The 23,295-nt window shown below is 42.7% G+C and overlaps 1 protein-coding gene across 6 annotated transcripts in view; it reads right to left on the bottom strand.

Moving 5' to 3' along the window:
* Positions 1 to 23,295, bottom strand: part of PRLR (prolactin receptor) — a 111,535-nt gene that overhangs the window by 51,258 nt on the left and 36,982 nt on the right. Inside the window, exon 1 of one of the 6 annotated variants that reach the window (XM_081212769.1) lies at positions 20,224 to 20,382. The exons of the other annotated variants lie outside the window; for them this stretch is intronic. The gene's annotated coding sequence lies outside the window, so the exon portion shown is untranslated. Of the gene's footprint in view, positions 1 to 20,223; positions 20,383 to 23,295 lie in introns of those variants that run through there. 6 annotated transcript variants of the gene reach the window in all.

Below are 23,295 nucleotides of genomic sequence, written 5' to 3'. Positions count from 1 at the left end.
CTCTATTAAAAGAGAGTGGACACCTTAAAACCAACAGTAACACCCATATAAAATGCAAAGTACAGTGGTACTTTGGGTTAAGTACTTAATTTGTTCCGGAGGTACGTTCTTAACCTGAAACTGTTCTTAACCTGAAGCACCACTTTAGCTGCGCCACCAGAGCACGATTTCTGTTCTCATCCTGAAGCAAAGTTCTTAACCTGAAGCACGATTTCTGGCTTAGTGGAGTGTGTAACCTGAAGCATATGTAACCTGAAGCGTATGCAACCCGAGGTACCACTGTAACTGTGAAAACCTCTTTTTTTCTGTTGAGTAAGACTAGAGTTTCAAGTTAAGGGTCGTGGAAAGAGAAATCAACTTGTCAAATTTTTTTTTGATTATTTTTGCCACTAACTCCCATAAGTGGACACTTCTAAATAGAGTTTAAAGACATGTACCCCAATTGGATGCATGATTATTTTCAAGCAAGTTCAGCCAGGGTCAATGGGAGTGACTTCCTAATCGGAATTAGGACTTTAGCCTTAATCTGTGTTTAAAATGGGATGTGCTTAAGTGATAGCAACCACTGTAGCTGAACTAGAGGCATTCTCTGTTAGCAAACCACAGAGAACATATGCCTCAGGCCTGTTCTTTCCTGCTTTTAATGACGACACGCAAGGCATGAATGGCAGAACTGCCTGCCTGTTTTGACTTTGCACGGGGCCATCACAAATCAAGGCACAAAACAGTTATTAGGTACAAGTTACACTTAAGCATGTATCCACTTCCAAACTGATGTGCTTATTCTTCTTTCACCACCATCCTTGTGGCATATGCTTTCAAAACTAACAAACTAGTTGAATTTTGAAAGTGTATTACAAGAATATCGGGGGGTTTTTTTGTTTTAAAAAAGAAAACCCAAGCAAGTCTAAAACAATAAAATCTAAGAGCGCAGTTTTTGCTTTCAGGAAAACACATATATCTAGCAGTTGCTATAGCAATGAATATAGTAAGTTAAAGCTGAGCAACCATGAGATTGATTCAGAAGGCAATAATTGATTTAAAGCTTCAGTGACTCACTCGGCAAATCCTGCCTTGACTATTTTGCTGTGGGGCACAACATGCTCTTAAAAAGGCACATACAAGTGGATAAATAGTTCTGGGCTCTGTAGCTCCTTTGATGACTGAATGCTGTTTGCAGGGTTAACATAAATAATGTGCCCACTCACATCACAAAGAACTCATAACCCACCTACTATCAGCAGCCAGAAACACCATAACCAGACACTGGAGAGACCTGTCAGGAGTAAGCATGGACCAATGGTACCAAATAGTATGGGAAACAGCCTTATTAGAAAAACTAACCAATAAACTGAAATGGAAGAAGATGCCTTCACCCCGTATGGCCCCCTTTTATCACATACACAGCCCAACAAGAAGAATCCACCAACAGCATACAAATCAATATGGCTAACCTGATTCAAAAACATCCACCCACCCCACTCACACATGGAAACAAGCCAATCACAACCAACCAACCAACCAACCAACCAACCAACCAACCACACCCTAGGCCAACCCCAACCTCTTTCACCAACAAAGAAACACAAGCGAATAGTAAAGAGAACCCGCAGAAGCGACGCTGAACAAAACCCATCACATACATTAAAGTAAAATAGAAACATCACCACCCAACCCCACCCCACCCACCATGGCCCCTCCACCTCTTCCCCCCTTTTCTTCCTAATGTAACACTGATGTCTCAACAAATGAAACTGATCTGCAGAAAATGTAACTTGGAAAAAAAGAGACATTGCACATACTGTTGTAAACCAATCTTTAATAATTTTTTTTTTAAGAAAGAAGGGAAATTACACTTTGTCTAAAAAATCCTAATACTATACCATGTCCTGACCTTCAGGATTTGTATGAAGGGCTGCAGCTCCAAGGTAGAGTGCCAATCCCAGGTTCAGTCCTTGACATTTTCATAAGGTCTGTGAGGACTTGAAACCTGGGAACTATGTAAAAAAAATGAAAGGTTTCTGGGAAATGATTTATAATGAATTGAAAAAAATGTTGAAGTAGACCTTTGTTAAAAAGCCAGAAACTTTTCTGTTAGGAATATTAAGAAATGACGTAAAAAAGAAGGACGAGAAGTTGTTTTTATATGCAGTAACAGTGGCAAGAATTTTGGTGGCACAAAAATGGAAACAAGAAGAAATTCTGACGAAAGAAGAATGGAGAATGAAGTTGATGGAATACGCAGAATTAGACAAACTAACAGGGAGAATTCGGAATCAGCGAGACCAGAGATTTACCGAGGACTGGAATAAATTTACAGAGTATATTAAAAATACATGTGAAGGTCAATTAATGTTTGTAGGTTTTCAAGAAGTTCTGTGATAATAAGGGAAAGAAATACTGTTTTATAATAATTGTTAAGATTAATTTGGTCAAAAAACAAAAAAAAACAAAAAACAATACAGATACAAGAAATGTGAACAATTGTGAAAACATGAAAATTTCCAGATAGACTGAAGGAAGTCTGAAAGTGGAAAGATTAGAATTGGATGTATATTTTAAATGGAATGGTTTTTTATTGTTATATTTGAAATTTTATAAATAAAAATTATATATATATAAAAAAAGAAACCTGGGAACTAATTGTCAGCCAGCGCAGTTGAGCCAGGTTTGGTGTTATATGCTCGAACCATCTTGTCCTGGTGAACAATCTGGCCATTTAAATTTTGCACCTGCTGAAGTTTCCAAACTGTCTTCAGAGGCAACCCCACATATAATGCATTACACAAGTCCATCCTAGAGGTTACAAAAGCATAGGCCACAGAAGTTGCACGCCAGCCACACCACCACATTTAAACTTATAAGTATTGTTGATAACAGTTAGATAGTTAAGAACTTAAGCAGCTTCAGAGGTGAGCACCTGCCCCCCCCCCGAATTCGATGCCCAGGTGCCCTGCACCTCTTGCACCCCCGGGTAAAGACGGCCCTGATTTCAACTTGATCAAGGCTGCAGTTCAAGTTTTATGGGGTCTTCTAAAGCCCATGCCTCATCCTCAATCATTAAGCTGCAGCCTTCCCTGTGCCCTAGTTTAATACCTCTCCACTTGTTCAATCAAATATCCTTTACTGGGCATAGCAAACAACACATTATCAAACAGACACCATATACAAATTGTGCAAACTACGAGCTCAGCATCACAAGGTTTGTCCCAATCAGATCTTTAACTCCAGAGAAAATCAATTTGCATAAATAATACAATACAACACTACCACATCACTGATCAGTTAAGAACCACTAAATCTCTTTATAATGGCCCAGTCTTTCTACATGGACAGCAATCAAAAATTCAGCCACTCTTAATGTAATTTGATCATTCGTGTCCGAAAGCAGGTCCTGAACCGTTGGTAGCATAGAAATCAGCCTACTGAGTTGTAAGGCCTCTAATAATTGTCTTCTGGCGTAAATGCCAAAATCACAAGAAAAGAAAATATGCTCCAAAGTATCAGGTTCCTGTTTACTACATTTGCAGAGACACTCTGATTCTGGGAGAGCTAAATATCTTCCTCTCACTATCATCGAGGGAAACATATGAAATCTGGCTAACGTAAACAGTCTGCACAATTCATGATTCTTCAGATTTGTCTTGTATCCCCTTTGAAAATCTCTACCCAAAGGGAGATTTGAATAGAGAGGAGAGCAAGTGCTGTGCTTTGCAACCTCAAGAGACCTCTTCATTTGTTGTGAGGAAAGCACACTGAACTACACCTAAACTACTCCAGATATTGCCCAGTGCCCTTCAGCCCCCAACATTATTACATTCTTAGATAAGGCACAAGTGAAAACAACTGGTGTTGAATAAGGAGTAGGAGCCAATTTAAATCTGTGCCAAAGATTGTTGTACACAAGAGACGGCTTATGGGCATGGGAGCGCTCATGTGCATGGTTTTCTCCATGCATTTTAATTTCAAACTTCGATTAGCCACTTTCAGAATGGTTTACATCAAGGTGGGAAAACTCCAGCCTGTGGGCCAATATTGGCCTGTCATGCCCCCCTATTTGGCCTGCCAGGCAGTCTGGGAGATACCATGCCTGCCCACCCTACATGATATGACTCTTAATCTCAAGGTTGTGGGTCTGAGCCCCACATTGGATAAGCTATTCCAGCATTGCAGGGGATTGGACCAGAGGATCCTCAGGGTCCCTTCCAACCCTACAAGTCTATGATTCTACAATGTCAGGTGTGTGATGGGTTAGGCCAGGGTTTCAAAGAAACAACCAGAAGCTTAGCATCGTCTCCTGATTGTTCCCTTGCTGGAGCAAAGCACAATCCCATCTGCCCATCACCTGATAGGCTGCAGGAGTGCAACCTTGCTCAAGCAAGAGTTTGGATTTGATATCCCGCTTTATCACTACCCGAAGGAGTCTCAAAGCGGCTAACATTCTCCTTTCCCTTCCTCCCCCACAACAAACACTCTGTAAGGTGAGTGGGGCTGAGAGACTTCAAAGAAGTGTGACTGGCCCAAGGTCACTCAGCAGCTGCATGTGGAGGAGCGGAGACGCGAACCTGGTTCACCAGATTACGAGTCTATTGCTCTTAACCACTACACCACACTGGGTCTCACTGGCAAGGGGAAGCGGCTTCCATTCAGTGGAGACTGCTCCCTGCCCTGCTCTGCTCTTTGGAGTGTCCCTTGCATTCCCTTCCAGCTTCTGAAATCAACAGCTGATAGCAGCATCAGCTCACCCAGGGCTCCATTTGTCTGTGCACACCTGTTCCCCACCCCTGGGAACAGGCATCCACTGCCAAAGGAAGCTGCCTGTTTTGGAAGCAGCAGCCTTTGGGGGAAGATTGCCTGCATGCAGGACTCTCCCACACGCAGGTGATCTTCCCAAAGGCAGCTGCTTTCTTCATCTCCCAATCAGATGTTTGGGAGAGGAGATAATCAGTCTTTGCAAAAGCACCTGCTTATCTGCAGGACTCTTAAAGGAGGAGTGTTGCTTCAGGCAGCTGCCACCACCCTTCTCCTTTAAATGTAAGAGGAAGGCAGATACTTCAAAGAGCACTTTTGAGAAGCGCTTAAAGGCAGCCCCCTGTGCCCCCATTTCAGGCTGAAACAGGAGTGTGCGGCTGTCTTACAGGCTCTGCAAGTCCCCCCACGCTCTCCTTTTTAAGCAGAGACTGGCAAAGCCACCCACCTGTTGATTGTGTGATGGAATAACAATGGCATGTGATTGGCTTGACCACATGCCAATAGATTCCACATACCTATCAGGATCTGACCTGTGAGGCTGATCCCGATAGGTATGAAGAACCAAAACGTTTCCCATACCTGCTGCACATCGTGAAACATGAAAGCGCAACAAAAAGCATTTCTGCAGAGAGTTACCAACCGAACATAAAATAGAAAGCAAAACTAAAAATCCTGGGCAAATTAGAAAGTTTACCTCAAAACCAAAAAAAGGTTGGGATGATCCCCTCTTGGACACAATTTTCACGCACAAGGTGTCTCTGCATAGCTGTCAACTTTTCCCTTTTCTTGCGAGGAATCCTATTTGGAATAAGGGAATTTCCCTTAAAAAAGGGGAAACGTTGACATCTATATGTGTCTCTGGTGTCTAGCCGCCTTACTTCACTTAGTGGAGGGATGTAGAGCAGTGCCTCTGAGAACGTCAAAAGTTTTTTTTTTAAGTTCTTGGAGTTCAAAGTTAGTAACGAGCACTGTATCAGTGCACGTGATGTTGGAAATGTTCTTCCACATTAACAGACCCAACTCCTGCTAAACTGAGAGGAGGGGGTGGTAACAAAAGGGGGCAATAAATTTGTGTCAGAGCTTATGGCCAAACTGCTTGTTAAGTTGAGTGAGTAGTTTTGCCTTGTGTCAGATAGTGGCTTTGGGGGGGAGAGTAGGGGGTTTGGGGTCAATAATTTGGCATCGGGGAAAGGGTTACCCTATACACCAATCCTGATCCACCCTCCTCCACCAAACTGGCTGCATTTAAAGTTTTAAGAACAAGTGCTCATTGCCAAACTACGTTTAGTGTAGCATGTTGTTTGAGAACATCTCTTTTTTGAGAATGCCAAGATTCAGTTGTGATCCTTGAGCATGGAGTGTTTTCTGCTGCAGAGGTGAGCAAACAAGGAATTGTAAGGTCTGGATAATGCTTTAGGGCCAGGGATAGGGAACTTGTATCCTTCCAGCTGTTGCTGAACTCCGAGTCCTATCGGCTCCAGGCCCAGCTAGGATGGTCAAGTGTCAGGGATGGGAGTAGTAAATCTGTCAATTTCAGTTTTTCATTTTCCCAATCTTAAATACATCAGTTTGTGGTTGTTGTTCATCATCACTTCATTCATCATCATTTCAGTACAGTTTTCTTCTATTACATTATTATTATTATTATTATTACCACCACTACTACATACATTGATTATGGACAATTTTGCTGAATGCACACATTTTTCCAAAGCCCCCCCCCCCATATAATGCATTTCCTGTATATTATTTTGTTTTCATTACGCATTTAAGGCACAGTATGTGCATTTTAGTACCCATTACTTGGCTGGAGAAAAGCACTGCCAAAGTCAGAGAGCTGCAGAATTCTGGAGGGTGGTTGTGTTTTAGTTCTTGTGTTGTTTTAAAAAGTGCAAATAAGATAAGGTCGCCTTTAAACGGAACCAGATTCCGAAAAAGTTTAACCATTCGACAGCCGTAAAACGACACCAGAAGTAGCGATACAAAGGGCTGTTCATCAGCTGTTTCCCTGAAGATCAGCCAATTTAATGTGTGGAAATTTGTAAGCGATGTGTTCACGACTCTGCTGAAGTGTGAAGCTGTCGTCAGTACTTAATTGCTGGTGTAGTTCAAATATTCACAGCCCATTTCTCCCCAAATGGGAAACAAATCTGCTAACAGAAGCCACAAAGGAATGTGCTGCAGGTTTGGCACAGTGGCTAAGAGACTGAGTCTGAGTACAGTGGTACCTCGGGTTAAGTACTTAATTCGTTCCGGAGGTCCGTTCTTAACCTGAAACTGTTCTTAACCTGAAGCACCAGTTTAGCTAATGGGGCCTCCTGCTGCCGCCGTGCTGCCGGAGCACGATTTCTGTTCTCATCCTGAAGCAAAGTTCTTAACCCGAGGTAATATTTCTGGGTTAGCGGAGTCTGTAACCTGAAGCGTATGTAACCTGAGGTACCACTGTACACACCTTATGTTCAAAGCATACAACTTGCCCTAAGGAATCCTGAGAACAGTAGTCCACTAAGAACTGTGCTGGGAACTGTAGATCTGTGAGGGTAAACTACAGTTTCCACGGTTCTTTGAGGGAAGTCATGGGCTTTAAATGTGTATGGAGGCTGAGCTATGAATCAGGATGTCCCTGGTTCAAATCGTGGCGCTCACCGACCTCGGTTCCCCTATCTGCAATATGAGTATAATAATATAGTGTTATCTTACAGGGTCATGCTGTTGCAACAATTACTTCACCTGCATTATCTAGTTGTATTTGGAACATTTTGAACTGTGATATGAACATGAAGCATCATGTGGAACCTGAATGAGAAGGGACTTCCAATGAAAAATTCAACAGTATCCTAATTACTTCACATTAATTAGTCCGCTTTTAAAATATAGGTCTCCACTGGCACCATCCGACAAGGAAAGTTCATGCCAGTGGCATTTTTGAAACTAGGTGCATCACTTGAATCCAAAAACATGTTAATCAAAGCCTTTAAGAGGATACAAGATATGGTTATGTTATTTAGTCAACAGAAAGCACCATGGACACTTATAATTTAGCATTATCCTGCAATATCCCAACTGCGGTTTTCTTTTTAGTTCTCTTTAGTTGCTCTGTCAGTACTAAGCAGACCTCTGCCAATTCCATACTGATACCATTTGCTACATTAGTTTGTAAGGGAGATGAAAGGAAGGGTTTTTTTGTTCGTTTGTTATTCTCAAGCAGAAAAAGTGCTGGCTATAAAGTTGATGTGCTTCCAAGGCAGTGTTTATATTGTTAGATTAGTCTTTTGAACACTGTTTTTGGAGCACCTGGGCACTTCATTGTTTCAAGTCCTTTAATTGTTTATTACTCTGTCATATGCTTTAGCTGTTGTTGTGGATTTTTCATCTCATGCAGTTTCACAGCTCTTTTCTTAATTGTTCCTTTAAGGGCCTCTTCTAGATCCACACAGATGAACCCACATGTGGCTATTTCCATTAACGATCAAGGAAAAGACAACTCTTTGAGGCAGGAAAATGATGCAAGTTTGACCTCCAATCACTGGGTTCTTAAAAGGCACAAGGAAGAAAAAGATGGCAATGATTTAATTTATATACCACTTCATGTTAAAATAGGCTTTTATATAACGTCCCTGCAGAACCAAATCTGAACCTAAGCCATTTGCAGAGCAGCAAAGGGTCACCTATGTCAAGGATTGAAGACTTCAGTTTCTGTGAATTGCAAAGCAAACTGACCCCCTTGGACTAATGTGTGGTTGGGAAAATAATTATGCTAAGATTTTTGCATGTCTCTGAATTTTGCAATACAGTACTTGGGCTCAGAAAAAAATGACAGAGCACATCTTTGATCTGACTGCCACTGTAGCTAAACAGGCGAGGCAGGTTTTGAGACAATAAATATCTGTTTATCAAAGGCAAAAGTTGAGAAAAAATATACATACACCACAAGCCGCAACCCATCTTCAGAACCACCTTCAACTGTCTGGGAAACTTATCCTCTGAGCAAAGAGTATAGCACTGTACAGAATACAAATGTAATGCAATTAGTGTGTACCTCTGTGCTTGTCCAAGTGCCTTTGTAAATGGTGGGTTTTTCTTTTCTTTTTTGAAGAAACATGCCTCTTTTCTAATCATCCATGTGACAAGAAACAATATTTATTACGTGTTTGTAAGAACAAATCTTATGCATTAAAAAAGAGAAAATTGATGTTGGATCAAAGTGTTTCAAAGTTTGCCAAGTCAAAATACATATAAAAAATGGAATGGAGTTACAATTAGCTACTGCAGGTATGAAAAATTGGCAGTGTTTCTTCTTATGTAATACACTGTGAACCTGCTTAATTGCATTTAAACACATACAAACAGAGGTGTGCGCGCGCACACACACCTTTTCGCAGTAGTTCCCAAAAGCTGACTCAGTTCTCATTGCTATTCAAGTTTGCACTGCTATTGTGAGTGTCACTCAACATTACCTGAAACTGCAAGCCATTTCTTTTCACTTGTAGTTCATTTCAGTAGTTTATTGCTCTAGCCAAAGGCCATGACAAACTTGTAGCAATAATATTAATAAAATACAAAACATCCATCCATAATAAGCTGACATCCATTATGTAAGAGAAGATACCAGAGAAACCAACAAGCTTAAATTTAGTTTGATTTCAGATTAAACCTTTGTATCGCCAAAACAACTCCATGATTTGATCTAGCTCCCTTTTCCTAATTATTATTTTTTTTTGCAGCCAGTGCATAGAGGGCCACTCTGCATGTTACCAAGTTGTAACTATCCACAGGATTTGTCAATCAAAATCAGCACCCACAGAAGATGTGGCACAAACACAGCACACCTCAAAGGAGTTAGGCAATCATCCTCTTTGGCTCTTCTCACAGGACTTGCCCTGACTAGAAGTCTCGACTCCCAAGTTAAACTATTGCCAATCACAGATGGGAGTTCTGGGAGTTATGCCACCAGAACATTATCCCAGAAGAAGGCGGCATATCCATGCAGGATCCATCACCCTCTTTGAATGTTCCACCACCATCCATAACTCCCAGTGCCAGCATATCAGGCAGAAGGATTCTGTCTTAACCTCGTGTGGTCTGAGAGCTTGGAGCAACCAGCCCAGACCTCTTTACACCCAGAGTTCACATGGCAGACAGAGAAACAATAGGCTTGACTTCATTCCTCCCAAGGTGAGGGGGAGTAATCTTAGTTAAGCCAGGCAGGACAACATACTCTATGGCATTAACCCCTTCATGTGTTAATTAGACTTAAGCATTTTGGTTATACGAGGCTTATTATCCTACGTTGACAACTGATTTGATTCTTCCAAACTGTTGCAGAATGACACGCCGTTTGATGTCCACTCTATGCAGGTGTCCCATCACTATCTTTGCTTAGGACCTTGCTAGATTTGTTTTTTATATGATAGGAGATGCTGGGCTTTTTATTTGTTTTGCACTGAGCAGCATTCAAAATTATGATCGCAAAAGGACAGCGCTAATGACTGTTCTTCAATGTCACTCAGCTCCGGGTGTGGGGAGAGCCTGTGTAAACAGCCAAGATGGGCTACAGCAGAAGGCAGTCCGTTATAACTATACCATTAAAGGTGTTATTCATATGGTAACTGGAGGTATCATTTGATACTCCAAGAGTGTGAATAAGCTTCTGCCATCGTTCATCATGTTATGAGTCACCACAAATCAAAGTGTCTCTTCCCACCTCAGGGAAATAATTAGCCAAACAGGAGCCTATCTGCAAGATGATAAAAAGACAAGAATGTGTGTTTTGCATCTCGCTAGCTGAATGATTGATGCTGCAAATAGTGTCTCAATTTTCTGTTTTCCCAATCTAAGCATCACTCATTCCTTTCAACTTTTCCCCATATGCCAAGTATTTCAAACTTATGGAGTGCAATCCAGCTCCTTCTCCACACTGATTTTAAGGGGGAAGCTATTCAAGCCTTTAACATTAACATTCCTCTCTTCTGACTTCCCTCAAGCCTTCAAGCTTGTAAATATGCTCATCAAATTTGCTTTAAAAAATAAATGATTACAGATTTTCTTGCAAGAAATAAGCAAAACAACCAAACATGTATTGGAAGTCACCCCAGAACTGGCCCTGTTGAACCACAGGTCTCTCACAGCAGTCTATACCACACTCAAAATATTTCACACTAACTTGCTTGTAGCACAGAAATGTAGTTTTTCCTCATTCTGGCACCGTTCATGCTTGTCCTCAGCATGTTGCTTTCAATCTAGATTGATCCTAGATCCTGCTGTCCACAAGGATGGGTGTAGTTACTTGATACACATTTGAAAACCTTCCCCTTGATTAGGTTATGCAAGCCTTTTCCTTCCTGTACTTGCCCCAGCTGAGGGAAGGAGGAAGTGATGATAACCATCTTGAGAAATTCCCACCCACAATGCCATTGGGCAGGGGAGGATACAACTCCCACTGCTGGGACGGCCAACTTTTTTTCCAAATGGATATGCAGTGGGGTAACGTGAAAATCAATCGTCAACGAGCTTTCATTTTTGGAAAGGAACTTGTTTCTCAAGAAGCACTTTCCAGGGGGCAACAAATATGCAATAGATCTAGATTGTTTGTGGATTATATAGAAGAAATGTGTGCTTCATTGCGTCTAAAATAAAATGTGCGTACACTCTCTCAGAAATTGAAAAAAACAACAACAGAACTATGGAGGCTTTCTAAAGTATTGGTTCGGTAGACCAAGTTTCATACAGCGTATATTTAGCCTAGAGAAGAGACGATTAAGAGACAAAAGCTAACAATTTTCAAACCACGTTCAAACCATTTTTCTGCCCACTGTCATGGAATACCCTGCCAATAGAGATTTAGCAGGTGCCTTCTCTTTCAATCTTTAAAACGCAGGCTGAACACTTTTTTATTCTACCCAGTTTCTCTAAGCAACTAATAACACATCTTTCTATGATTGATGGTCTTTAATTGATGGCCTCTGGTTTTAATTTGTATGTGTTTTTCTTATTAAAAAAACAAAGTAGTTTACAATAATAGCTCTCTATATTGTGGCATATAAATATTTTTAAATGAAATAAATGATAAATATATGAAGGACTGTCAAACAGATGGAGTTAATTTGATTCGACAGTGGAAACTAGAAGGACATCCATCAGAGAAGATGTGGGGTTAGACCTGGTAACATTTGAGGTCCCATCCAACTCTATTATTCTAACAAACCCAGTTCATTCAGAACTCCCAGATCAAGGAGGAAATTCTGATTAGGAGAGTATCAGAAGTTTCCCTAGCACTAAGGTTGAAACCTTCTACATTCTAAGTAGAATGTTTAGGGAAGCTTTTAATTTTTAACAGACCATTGTATTTTAATATTTTGTTGGAAGCCGCCCAGAGTGGCTGGGGAAGCCCAGCCAGATGGGCGGGGTATAAATAAAATTATTATTATTATTATTATTATTATTATTATTATTATTGGTGCTAGTTTCTAACTTTAATTCACAATTCTCTTAAAGAGCTACGGCTGTCATTCACTTTGCCCATACAACCTTGCTGAGCCACTAAATTGACTTTAAAATACTACAAATGTAGGAGCACAAAATTCTTTGGACTGGAGCCAGCAAGACCTTTTAAAGCTTACAAACTCATTTTGCAGACAAATGCCAACAGTGTCTACATTTTTCTTGTAGTTTCAACAGCTTCCTCATGTTCCTCTAAAGGTTAACAAGGCTGAACATGTATGAATGTGTCATCAAAATGGCAATATTACTGCATGCTTGACTCACTGGTACATGAACTAAAGATCCTTCCTAAAATATCCTAAAGATGTGTGTGTGAGAGAGAGCTTTATTATCTCCAAGTGGGCAGTAGAACCAAGACATATTGATTTTTGCACTGCATTCTGTAGTAAAATTGCTATAGTACCACACAAATACTTTTTTCTTTTATATTCTGATCAGATTAAAAATAACTGAAAGAACTTCCCTATACAGGGCTGCCTTCAGATGGCTCGGGAGTCAGATAACTCCACACCCTCCAACATTTCTCTGATGAAAATAGGGACGTCCTAAGGAAAAGTGGGACATTCTGGGATCAAATCAGAAACCAAGATGGCTTCTGTAACTCTGGGCTGTCCCTTCAAGGGTTGTGGAAGTTCCATTGTAGAAGAAGACCTAGCACTATTTTAGACACAAGCCAGATGATCCAAGGGGGCTGAGGACCAGTCTGCATAGGTAGGTTGTTCTTCATTTCTGCACCTCCCCATATATACATTTCCATAATTAGGTAAAGGTAAAGGGAACCCTGACCATTAGGTCCAGTCATGGCCGACTCTGGGGTTGCGGCGCTCATCTCGCTTTACTGACCAAGGGAGCCGGCGTACAGCTTCCGGGTCATGTGGCCAGCATGACTAAGCTGCTTCTGGCGAACCAGAACAGTGCACGTAAACGCCGTTTACCTTCCTGCCACAGCGGTACCTATTTATCTACTTGCACTTTGACGTGCTTTCAAACTGCTAGGTTGGCAGGAGGAGAGACCGAGCAATGGTAGCTCACCCCGTCACAGGGATTCAAACCACCGACCTTCTGATCGGCAAGTCCTAGGCTCTGTGGTTTAACCCACAGTGCCACCCGTGTCCCATTTCCATAATTACCCCAGGGCGATTTGCCTTTTGAGGCAGCTCATCTGGCCTGAATACAAAGGCCAGACTTCTCCAGAAGTCTCTCCGCTGTAGCTAATCTTTCTCATCTTTTATTATTTCCGAAAAGCAGATACATGTGATAGATCAAATTCTAGGAAAATACATGCACCCATTTGACTTTTGAAAGCTGCTTGGGAGAGTTCCAAATTACCCATCACAAATCAAGATCAGCCCAGTCATAAAGCCCAGCTTTTCCTACTGCAGAGCAAGCACTGTCAAAGTTAACGGTCCAGAGGTGAGTTTTGAGTAAGCAGGCAAGTACAGAGGCGGTGGAGGTGGCGCCATCCCTGAGGGGTGTGTGTGACAAAATCCCAACCGAGTCCGATTGCAGCCAAGCCAGATCCCACCCCCTAGCCTGGCCGCTGTGCTGGATTGCACCCCCTGGCCTGGCCGGATCACACACACCGGCCTGGCCACCATGCCGGATCGTGCCCCCAGCCTGGCCACAGGGTCAGAATGCATCCCCTGGCCTGGCTGCCTTGGTGGAGCGCCCCCTGGCCTGGTCGCCGGGCCAGATTGTGCCCCCCGGGCATGGTTGCCCCACCCCCTGGGTCAGGAGTCACGGGGGGCGCCATTACCCCACGCTCCCACATGGAGGAGGCAGGCTGGCAGGGGAGAGGGTGGGAAAGGCAGACGAGCAAAAACAGAGGGGGCGGAAATGGCCGCTGTGCTCCCCGTCCCTCCCTATGGACGGTTCGCCCTGCCCCTATGGGCGGTTTGCACCACCCCAGGTGCCAGAGAGACTCCTTCCACCACTGGGCAAGTCCATAGATAAACAGATGAGTGAGTGGGCCCAGCCGGAGAACAGTCAGATCCTTTCTCTAGCACCAAGATATTCAGAACGAGCCAGGCACAAATCTGAGGATTTACAGGATTAAGTGGGATGTTACTGCCCCCTGAGTCACCTGATAGCTGCTTGGTAGCTTCTGGCCTCCATCGTTGGAGGGGCCTTAGCATAGTGGTGATGAGGCAAGATGCTGCCACATTGATCCAGCTAACACAGTACCTTCCCACTCTGTAAGAGGATACCAGCACATTGCAGTGTGCCAGTGGTGGAGTATTTAAGCCTATAAAATAGATATGGGAAATCAGTGGTCATCCAGATATTGCTAGACTCCAGCTCCCATCATCCCTGACCATTGGCTGGCTGGGGTTGATGGAGTTCAGCAACATCTGGAGGACCACAGGTTACCCATCCCTGCTGTAATATAGCACAGGTATTTAAATGTGAGCAGATGTTTATAGCACCGATCATGTGTGACATCACAGGCATCATCCAATAGGTGCTTGAGGCATTAACACTCCACTCACTAGTAGAATTATAGAGTGGGGAAGGTTTTAAAATGTGGAAGGGGAGGTTTATTGGGTTGTTTTCGTTTTCATTATATATTTTCTTTTTGTATATTGTGATTTTATGTTGTGAACTGCGCTGAGATCTACAATTATACAGCAGTATACAAATGTAATAAATAATAATAATGATGATAAATTGCAAAGGAATGGGATTTTCTCACCTAGGTTTCCAGATCACAGAAATGCTTTCTCCATGAAAGATATCTAGATTCCCCCCAAAGTCTAGAGTAACTACTGTACTTGCCTTGCTCAAAATCAAATCAAGCGAAAAGCTCTATAGTAGGCATGGCCAAACATGGCCCTCTAGCTGTTTGGGGACTACAACTCCCATCATCCCTAGGTAACAGGACCAGTGGTCAGGGATGATGGGAACTGCAGTCCCAAAACAGCTGGAGGGTCATGTTTGGCCATGCCTGCTCTATAGGCTGCACAGTCCTAAGCACACGTACTAGGAAGCTGGCTCTACTGCACTCAGTGCGGCTTATTGTGAGTGAAAATGTGAATAACCAACCTGTATTAGTATCTTTCTGTGTTTGGCTAGACCTGCGCCACTCTGCCAGTCCAAGCCAAGCCAAGAACATTATAATGCCAGAAGCAGAAAAGCAGAGATGGTGTCTCTGTCCAAGGTCCAGGTCAAATGGTGCACAAGGTTAGCTAAATTGTTTTAACACCTGAGGTGGGGGGGAATCTGACACGTGGCTCTTAGAATCATAGAATCATAGAGTTGGAATAGACCACAAGGGCCATCGAGTCCAACCCCCTGCCAAGCAGGAAACACCATCAGAGCACTCCTGACATATGGTTGTCAAGCCTCTGCTTAAAGACCTCCAAAGTAGGAGACTCCACCACACTCCTTGGCAGCAAATTCCACTGTCGAACAGCTCTTAGTGTCAGGAAGTTCTTCCTAATGTTTAGGTGGAATCTTCTTTCTTGTAGTTTGGAGCAGCAGAGAACAACCTTTCTCCCTCCTCTATATGACATCCTTTTATATATTTGAACATGGCTATCATATCACCCCTTAACCTCCTCTTCTCCAGGCTAAACATGCCCAGCTCCCTTAGCCGTTCCTCATAAGGCATCGTTTCCAGACCTTTGACCATTTTGGTTGCCCTCCTCTGGACACGTTCCAGTTTGTCAGTGTCCTTCTTGGGAGTAAAAATGCAGCAATAGTAAAATTAAATGAACAACAACCAGGAACAAGCCTCCTAACAGGATGGCTGGCCAAGCTGGTTGAGGCTGATGGGAGTTGTAGTTCAGGGGCATCTGAAGAGCCACAGGGATTATTAGCCACACCTGCCCGACATGGAGTGAGCAAATCAGACTGGTGTGAGTTCAGTGATCATCACAACAGGATGGCAAAGCTTGTTAACAAGCTGCTGGAGCACTTAATCCTCAAACAAGTTAAACTAGACAACATGTAGGAGATACACGGGTAACATCTCAACATGGGTAACATCTCAACTGGTGTCTTCTGAATGAAAAACCAGCATTAGAAGTTATTGCGAAGAGAAGTAGGAGGAGCAATTCCTGAATTTCCTTTCTTTGTTTGTTTGTTTCCCCACTCATTATGCTCCCCTTCCACCACCGAATCTGATCTGATATCACATCAACAGTGAGGAAGTTCTGGGAGGCTACCTGTAGTTTTGTCCTGTTGTTTTGGGGCTGAAAATGATTTGGTCAGCCTCATATGCTGGGCTGTCCAAAATACAGTGGCAATATCATCACTTGAAGTTAATGGAAGTGATCAATCTGGCTTGAACTCAAGTACTTCTGCCTAACTGGTTTGTGAACTGAGCCAAATGTCTCTTTCATCAACAGCAGTGATAAATTGGTATTGGCAGTGTTTATTTTAAAAAAAGGCTCCTTTATGGGGCTCCAGAGTAGGGCAGAAGACCCTCTGGCAGGCAGTTTTACTGCAGTCAGGCGTTCATAATAAAAATATATTAGAACGGTCCAGTATATCTGAAGGACCGTCTCCACCCCCATCGTTTTACCCAGACACTGAGGTCCAGCGCCGAGGGCCTTCTGGCGGTTTCCTCACTGCGAGAAGCCAAGTTACAGGGAACCAGGCAGAGGGCCTTCTCGGTAGTGGCACCCGCCCTGTGGAACACCCTCCCACCAGATGTCAAAGAGAACAACAACTACCAAACTTTTAGAAGACATCTGAAGGCAGCCCTGTTTAGGGAAGCTTTTAATGTTTGGTGTATTATAGTATTTTAATATTTTTTTGGAAGCCGCCCAGAGTGGCTGGGGAAGCCCAGCCAGATGGGCGGGGTATAAATAATAATAAATTATTATTATTATTATTATTATTATTATTATTATTATTATTATTATTATACAACCTCTAAAAGGGAAAAAGCAAATATACCCCAGTATAATTAGCAGCAAAGCTGTATTTGAGTTATGTGGTGAAATACATTTCAAAATTCTTAATTGTATTTTGTAACGCCCCATGTTGATCATATATCCACAAGCTTCAACATAAGGACACAGTTCCTTTCAGGCCTCAACTCTTTGCAATTTCCTGATTTTCATACTCCTTCCGGTTAAAAAGTCAGACTGATCTACCGACTTCCTGCAGTCTTTCAGATCTCTCTTCATTTCCTCTGCAGCCATTACCACACTCTTATCAGAACTGGGAGCAAATAAGTGGTATGGATCCTGACATAAATATAGGAAGGGCCTCTTGGTGTCGACTAGCGAATGGGGTAGAAATTTGGTTTGGCTATGATTTCAATGCATTTTTTTTTAAAATAGTTTTTATTGCATTTTTTCCAGATACAGTATAAAACAACCAAAGAAAGAAAAGAAAAGAAAAAAGTATAGAGAAAGAAAGAAAGAAGAAGAAAGCCAACCATTTCAACAGCTTGTTTCAACTTTCCAACGGACTTCCCCACATCTCCCGCACAGAGCATTCTTGACAATAATTTTATCAGCAAATTATAACCTTGTTTCATGTGTTACTTTGTACTTTCAATTGCAATTTAAGTTTAAATCCCTTATTATCCGTTTACTCTATAAGCAAACATATTATCCTTTTTGACCATTTAAACATTGATTCTTTCATTAATATTATCTAATTTCATATATATTACACTCTCTTTGCTGGGGCTAACATTCAAATTCATGCGAAATCCTATAGTTCATATAACTTATAAAATTTTTGCAGATAGTCCTTAAATTTTTTCCAGTCCTCCTCCATTGCTTCTTCTCCCAAGTCTCGGATCCTGGCAGTCATCTCGGCCAACTCCATGTAGTCCTGCTATGATTTCAATGTAAACCTGCCTAATTTGTGCTTTCCAAAACAACAGTGAACCAAAGCACAGCTCTCCTTAAAAAAAATAAAAAGCACTTCTCCAAATTTTGTGGTGCAGTTCTCCAACAAAGTAACATGTACAAGAATGTGCATCTTAATGAAAATGCATTATATTAGAAAATATTGCTTGCAAAAAAATGTGTGTACCAAATGAATTTTGCACTAAAATGGTGATGAATTTAAAATTGCAAACTGACACAGAAATGTGGAGAACTGGATTTAAAATTGGAAAAGTGAGAAACTAGGAGAAGTGAAATCGAGAGATTCCTCTGTCCCTAGTGCCGATCCAGTAGGTCCTTAAACTAGAGAAAGATATAGCCTCAATTATGGACTATTCCTGTTTGTCTTCTTGACAGTCTGAGTCAATATTGTTAGCAGTGAGGTGGAAGAGCAGAGCGATTCCTTGCCAGCCAATGTTTTCATATTTTGCATAAACTGATGGGCCCATAATTAATGGGGAAAACAGGCCATCCAGAAGCAGAGCAATCTAGCTCATCCACTGCGCTGGACTCCTTCCAGCAAAATCTCTTTATTACACAAAAGTGCCAGCTCACCCACCTGTGACAAAGGATGTAAGTTGTTCCAATGAAAGCAAAGGGATCCCATGCTGGAGAGCACTTAAAGACCCTGTCAAACAGGCAGCCAGACAAGGGAACATGCTGTGCTTGTTGTGCCAAGAAGGCTGCCATGACCCTGGAGTAATATCCCCTCACCTAGCTCAGTCAGTAGAGCATGAGGCTCTTAATCTCAGAGTCATGGGTTTGAGCCCCACACTGGGCAAAAAGATTCATGCCTGACCCTCATGGTCCCTTCCAACTCTACAATTCTAAGATATTACGGGGAGGAAGGGGAGGACTCTGGAGTGGAAGGGGAAAGGCATGCAAGACCAAGTCCAACCCCCCAGCTGGAGAATGTGGTACTGCCATCATCTGACTCCACTGCAGAAGGAAGACCTGAGGCTCTCCTGCTCAATTGCTGTAGGAGGTTACTGGAGAAGGATGCTCTCTTTTCAGTAGAGCGGCATCTCCCAGGTGGTGCTAACCATTAGACTGCACCTGCTACCATAGAAAGGCTCAGTTTCAGCTTGTGACTTGCCCAAGCAACTTCACAGCTCCGCATTCCCCAGAACGCAGCATGATTCTTTGCGCTGCGATTTGCCTCCTGTCTGAAATTTGCCCTGCCTTACGCTCTGGTGGGGCCTTGCTGTGCTGCAGGGCACAACAAAGGCACACTTAAGAATGGAGAAGGGAAAGAGTAATACGGAGTATGCACTATTTTGCCTTAAGGCAAACCCTCATCTGTTGGGCAGAGATATGGTTTTCAGAGACATAGTGCTTCAGCTATACCAAGCCAGAGGCATTCTATATAGAAGAGGGGTACATTTCACATTTGTTGGGGATACCTCCCTCAAGGTGGCTACCGCCCAATTCCCAGAGACACTTGTGTTGCTTCCAGGTGACCTGTTTATTGAGAATTCATCCTGATTTGTTTGTGGGGAGTTTAGAAGACATCGAGTCAATATATTTTATTTCCCACTTACCGGTGCATTTTCCTCATCACCTTCCTTATTGCAAAAAGTCTCATCTTTGGGGCAGTTTTGTTGTGCAAGAGCTTGAAACCAGCTTTAATTGCACAACCTGAATTTGCTGGTATGTGACTGAACTCCACCCAAACACAGCAACAGTCTGGAAGCATCCTTCGGAAGTAAGTATTCTACCGAGACCAGCACTTTGACATCTCAAAAATGGAATGGTACTTCCAAGTTCTACATCTGTGAGATCTAAACTAATCTTAACCTGCTGGTGAACGGCAGGTAACACATTTAACATCAAAAACAACAGCAACATTTCCAGCCCATGTGTACAGTGGTACCACGGGTTACAGACGCTTCAGCTTACAGACTCCACTAACCCAGAAATAGTACCTCGGGTTAAGAACTTTGCTTCAGGATGAGAACAGAAATCGTGTGGTGGTGGCACAGCGGCAGCGGGAGGCCCCATTAGCTAAAGTGGTGCTTCAGCTTAAGAATAGTTTCAGGTTAAGAACGGACCTCCAGAACGAATTAAGTTCTTAACCAGACGTTCTACTGTACATGAAAAAGAAAGAAAGAAATACCTTTACCTTCCCATTCAACCCAGCTCCTTCAATCCGTTCCCTTCAAGTCCTTTAATCAACTGGTTGCAAGACCTGCAGCTCCAAATCCTCAGATGAACTCATTTTAAATGAGTGTGTTAAACCACATATAGGATGCCAATGGCTCATCTAGGTATCAGTTTGATCAGGCAGCAGTGCCAGCTTGAAACACATGGTAGGTGATGGCATTCATCGCACATTTACATGCCAGATATTGCTCACTGCTTAGACTTGTTTGTGTGGTGTAGGCAATCCACTCTTCTGCCCTGGAGAAAGGGAGTGTCTCAGCACTAAGGGACTCATCTCTCAAAACAAGGCTGAAAGAGTCTCGTGATATTCTGCAACTTGGAGGCTTGCCTGTGGAGAAGAAGATAGTGGGGCTGCCTACACATGATGTGTGCCTGATTCACACATGCATGATGCATGTCTGGCGTCATCATGCAGTTTCACATCGCTTAATAACTTGTGCGGCATCACAGACGCCATATTCCCAAGAATATTGAGGGGTCCCCACACAATGCCCTGAAGTTGCATGTGCAATGGCTCCATGTTCAGCCTCAACAATGAAGGAGGGGCTCTACTGAATATTTCCCAAGACCATAATGCACACTCACACTGCAAAGTACTCATAAGCAACCTACTTTCAGCAGCCAGGAGCATCATAACCAGACACTGGAGGGACCAGTCAGGAGTGAACATAGACTACCAGTACCAAACCGTATGGTAAACAGCCCTGCTAGAAAAGCTAATCAACAAATTGAAACAGAAGGTGTTAAAGAAGGACAGAACCTTTTTTATGTACGCAACAACAGCAGCAAGAATACTTATTGCAAAACATTGGAAAACACAAGATTTGCCCACACTGGAAGAATGGCAGATGCAACTGATAGACTACATGGAGCTGGCCGAGATGACTGGCAGAATCCGAGACCTGGGAGAAGAGGCGGTGGAAGAGGACTGGAAAAAGTTTAAAGACTATTTACAAAAACATTATAAACTGTATGAATGCTAAGAAGGTGCACGAAAGGAAATAACATGGCATCAGCAATTTAGATAAGAGATATATGAGAATAAGTGGAATGATAAAGATGAAATTTGAGGTAATGTTATGTTTGAACCAATCAGTTAACCATTTGATAAAAATACTTAAAGTTTGAGGCATAATATATGAGAATTAGAAAATAAAGATTGAAATAAGGTAATAAATTGCTGTTTACAACTTTTTTCTGGAGAACGCAGGAAAGGGAGATGTGAGGAAGTCCAGATAGTTATGAAAAAACAATGTATGAACGGTTATGATCTTTTTTTTATGTATGTCTATGATTTCGTTTAATTATGTTTTCTTTGTTACTATTTGGTGATGGTATTTTATATGTTTGGTGATCTACTTTTGTTAAAAACTTGCAATAAAAAAATATTTTTTTAAAAAAACAACAACAAATTGAAACAAGCATGGGGACCCATACAAGAGGACTCCCCTTTACTGCATACGCAGCCCAACAAGACGACAACAGGAACCCACAGCAACCCAGCATATAAATTGATATGGCTAACTTGACCCAACAACCCCTCCTTCTCACACACTGCAGTCAACTGAAGGCAAGCAACCAGGTCCTGGGGTCCCCAACTTCTCTTCATGCCAATGAAAACAAACAAATGAATAGAAAAAGAACCTATCCACATTATGCGGACACCGAAACCTTTGACATACACCATATAAGGGAATGAACATTTATTATTCCCCCTCACCCCCTGTTCTCACCCCACACTTCTCTTCTTCCCCAACCTTATACTGTTTGCAACATTAATGTCTCACATCGAATATACAGTGGTACCTTGGGTTAAGAACTTAATTCGTTCTGGAGGTCTGTTCTTAACCTGAAACTGTTCTTAACCTGAAGCACCACCTTAGCTAATGGGGCCTCCTGCTGCCGCCGCGCCGCCGCTGCATGATTTCTGTTCTCATCCTGAAGCAAAGTTTTTAACCCGAGGTAATATTTCTGGGTTAGCGGAGTCTGTAACCTGAAGCGTCTGTAACCTGAAGCGTATGTAGCCTGAGGTACCACTGTAACTGATCTGTAGGAAGGATTCCATGAATGGAAAACAGATGCCTTATATACATTTGTAACCCAATTAAATCTTGAATAAAAACAAATTTTAAAATAATGGCGGGGGCTGGCTCCTCAGAAAAAAAACAAAAGATTGAGGGGGCCCCAAATGCATCAGTTCCCTGCAGCCCTTGTGCAGCATAGCAGCAACTTTGTGGCACAGGAAATCCAGTTCAACTCTGGCTTCTGCCATGAACTTACTAGACATCCTTAGGCAAGGCACTCTCTTTCAGCCTCAGTACTAGCCCTCCCATCTGTAATATGGGAATAATATCAGTGACCTACCTTACAGAGCTGATATACGAATTGCAGAAGCAATGAACGTCAGGGGCATAAATGGTGGCAGTAAGAGTTACTCTTCCCATCCCCTGAAGACATCGCATAACACAGACTATGAATGGCAGGACAGGGCACGAAGAGACATTGCAGACTCATACAGGTTGCACCCCCCCCCCCGCATGCTATCCAGCAAGCAATGGGCTGCAGCAATCCTGTGCATCACACAATTGCACCTGGTTCCCTAAGGGCCATTTCATACATTAAAAAAAAAAGGTAAAGGACTCCTGACAGTTAAGTCCAGTCACAGACTACTCTAGAGTTGTGGCACTCATCTTGGATGAGGGAGCCAACGTTCGTCCACAGACAGTTTTTCCGAGTCATGTGGCCAGCATGACTAAGCCGCTTCTGGCGCAACGGAACACCGAAACCAGAGCAGCGCACGGAAATGCCGTTTACCTTCCCGCTGGAGTGGTACCTATTTATCTACTTGCACTTTGATGTGCTTTCGAACTGCTAGGTTCGCAGGAGCAGGGACCGAGCAACGGGAGTTCACTCTGTCATGGGGATTCGAACCGCCGACCTTCTGATCAGCAAGCTCAGTGGTTTAGACAATAAACCCACATTTCTCGCCAGGTCCTCAACAGGGACCTGCCGCTAATCCCGCCACTGTCTC

This window comes from Podarcis bocagei (assembly GCF_964188305.1).
Source record: "Podarcis bocagei genome assembly, chromosome: 11".
Lineage (NCBI taxonomy): Eukaryota > Metazoa > Chordata > Lepidosauria > Squamata > Lacertidae > Podarcis > Podarcis bocagei.
Note: the sequence above shows the minus strand (reverse complement) of the source record. Positions and strands in the feature narration are given on the sequence as shown.